Source organism: Toxorhynchites rutilus, chromosome 3, assembly GCF_029784135.1.
Source record: "Toxorhynchites rutilus septentrionalis strain SRP chromosome 3, ASM2978413v1, whole genome shotgun sequence".
NCBI classification, from domain to species: Eukaryota; Metazoa; Arthropoda; class Insecta; order Diptera; family Culicidae; genus Toxorhynchites; species Toxorhynchites rutilus.
The window spans coordinates 121,142,251-121,144,780 of NC_073746.1; the positions used below are offsets into that span (position 1 = coordinate 121,142,251).

A 2,530-nucleotide genomic window follows, 5' to 3' on the forward strand; every position below is an offset into this window, starting at 1 on the left:
GTTCCGGATCGAGGTGTGCGAGGAAGCCCTAGGTGGACATTTGAATGATGTTGTATTTCACACATAATGGCATAAACCAAACTTTAATTTGAAATAAAAGTTTCATCGAAATTCGAATTCTAAGTGTGTTTTATTTCAATTTACTTTCGGAATTTAAAGTTGGAAAACCCTTGTATTTGGTAGTTCATAATTTGTAACTTGTGGTAGAAATTTATTTGTATTAATAAATCACTGATTTAGTCAGATTCCGATTTCTATTCAGCTTCATTTGTTGGAAATATTGTATGATAGTGGATGATAGCGTTTGCGTTCGACTTGACTTTGTCGCTGGAATTTAGAATTGCTGGCAGCATCGCGTTACGTCTTTCTGTTTCCGAAATCATTTTCTTGAACTTTAGCCCTTCTATGCATGATTTTTTCATTAATGGTGAAATAAATCAAGGTCTAGACGAGATCAACTTAAAGTGAACTTGTTTCATTATAACATTTTTGGGCATTCAATGTTATGATGGAAATTCCCACCATTATGCAAAGAAGGGTTAACATATCCTTCTCTCCTGCACTAAGTTTGCGACAGGTTGAAAATTCTTTTTCTCTAAATTACAATAACAATGCCTCATTGGTCATGCCTGACAGACAAACTAGCTACGGTTTCCGACGGAACGACAAGTCCCTCTTTTTTTAAACCATTGGAAGGTCCATGATGCACATCAGTATTATATTTTTGAACCGAGAGCAGAACAAGTTTTTCAGAAATAGGTAGTAAAATAGAAAGTGACTCCTTTCAGTTTTTAAAGAGACAGCATCCGTCATCTTTGTACCGGTTCGATTCGCGCACTTTCTCAGTGCCCATAAATTACAATAAAATGAAATAAAACTGTTTTATAAACAATCAATAGTCGGCTTTTTGAAAGCAATAGCAATAGACAATCGATTTCAGACGGAGCACTGGAGTATTTTTTCAGTTCCCAGTGTATCATTTGCTATCGCCTTCGTGGCGCAATCGGTTAGCGCGTTCGGCTGTTAACCGAAAGGTTGGTGGTTCGAGTCCACCCGGGGGCGGAACATTTTTTTGCTATGATGTTTTATTTGGATGGTCTTTCATTTCCCATACATCAGGCCATCCACATTTTCTATTTATCTAACAGGTGCACGACATGGCGTGGAACCTTTTCTAATAACCTAAGCTCAGTGTTGGTCGCAAGTTTCAAAAAACATCGTGAAAACCGGATGTGAAATACAAGAATTAAAAAAGTAAAACTTCAAATAGAATAAATTACAGCTTCATAGACCTTAAACACTCTAAAATTTACATAAACACCTTTCGCACGATAATATGATAGCATATTGTTGGAATGATCGGAATGTTAAAAATGCATGACTCAAAGGAATGTCTCTATTAATTTATTTTATGAGTATAAAAATTAAAATTTCTCTACATTACGTTGAGCGTGCATAGAATCACAGTAGGCATTTGTTATCGGGATAAATTCATTTGTTCATATCATGGCGTCACCGGAGCAAGCGCGCCGCTAATCAATCCTTCACTTTGAAAATCCTGGACTGTTTGCTTGTGACCTAATTGAGCTGTTTAATTCTTTCTCGTCCACGGTGTGTCAAGTGGCGTCTCTTTTCAAGCCGAACATGAAGTTAATTTGCGAGAGACGCAGGACTCTATGTTCTATATCCAAAAGGATAGAAATCTTCGAAGAAGAAAAAGAATCTAAGAAATTTCGAGGCACCAATTATGTTCGAGACATCGAAGCTGAATTTGGCAGCCAAATATATACAGAATGGAAAGCAAAAAGTAGGGAATTTGAACATGTAATTTTACACGAGTAATGAATTTAGTTTTTATAATTATAAGTATAAAACAAAAGAATAAGGTTCTGAAGAGCTAATTAGACTGAAATATACAAAAAAATATATTTAACGTTAGAAACGCCTTTTTTGCTTTATATGTTGACGCTTTCTCTGCGGCGGGAAAAATAAACACATCTTCAGGAACCAAATCATAAATGAAAATCAAATTCTATGTATAAGTGTAAGGGTGCACTGTTTGGCCGATGCCAAATATTTGACTATTTTTGGCAGATAAAATTTGATCAACATGTACTGATCAAATATTTTCGACGCAAAACACGACGAGCAAATATTTAGTACTTGTTTGATTAAACTTTTTTAGACCAATTTGTCAAACAATGTACTGACGTACGTTAAATGTTTCAATCAATTTTTTTGTATTTTTGATGTTTGGCATTGTTGATAATTGAAGAGTGAAAAAAAACGCAAAAACGCATGTCAGCAACCCAGGAAACAAGCGTACGCGACAGTCTACAGAGTCTACAGGATATCTCATCAAGGCAATTGCTCTGGAAGGAATGCAAGCAGCATTAAAGAAAATATCTGAAGTTGATAGCTCCCATGTGTTCGGGAATTACATTACTAAGAAGTTGCGGAAGATTTCCGAAGTAAACGCTGCGAACAGGATGCAACGAAAGCAAGACAGTTGATCGACTGTCTGGATGAA

General features: G+C 36.0%; 1 non-coding gene across 1 annotated transcript; it reads left to right on the plus strand.

The window, feature by feature from the left end:
* The first annotated feature begins 988 nt into the window (after positions 1–988).
* On the plus strand, positions 989–1,062 carry Trnan-guu (transfer RNA asparagine (anticodon GUU)). Its single transcript has one exon. It is a non-coding gene; the product is annotated as a tRNA-Asn (tRNA).
* Positions 1,063–2,530: the final 1,468 nt, after the last annotated feature.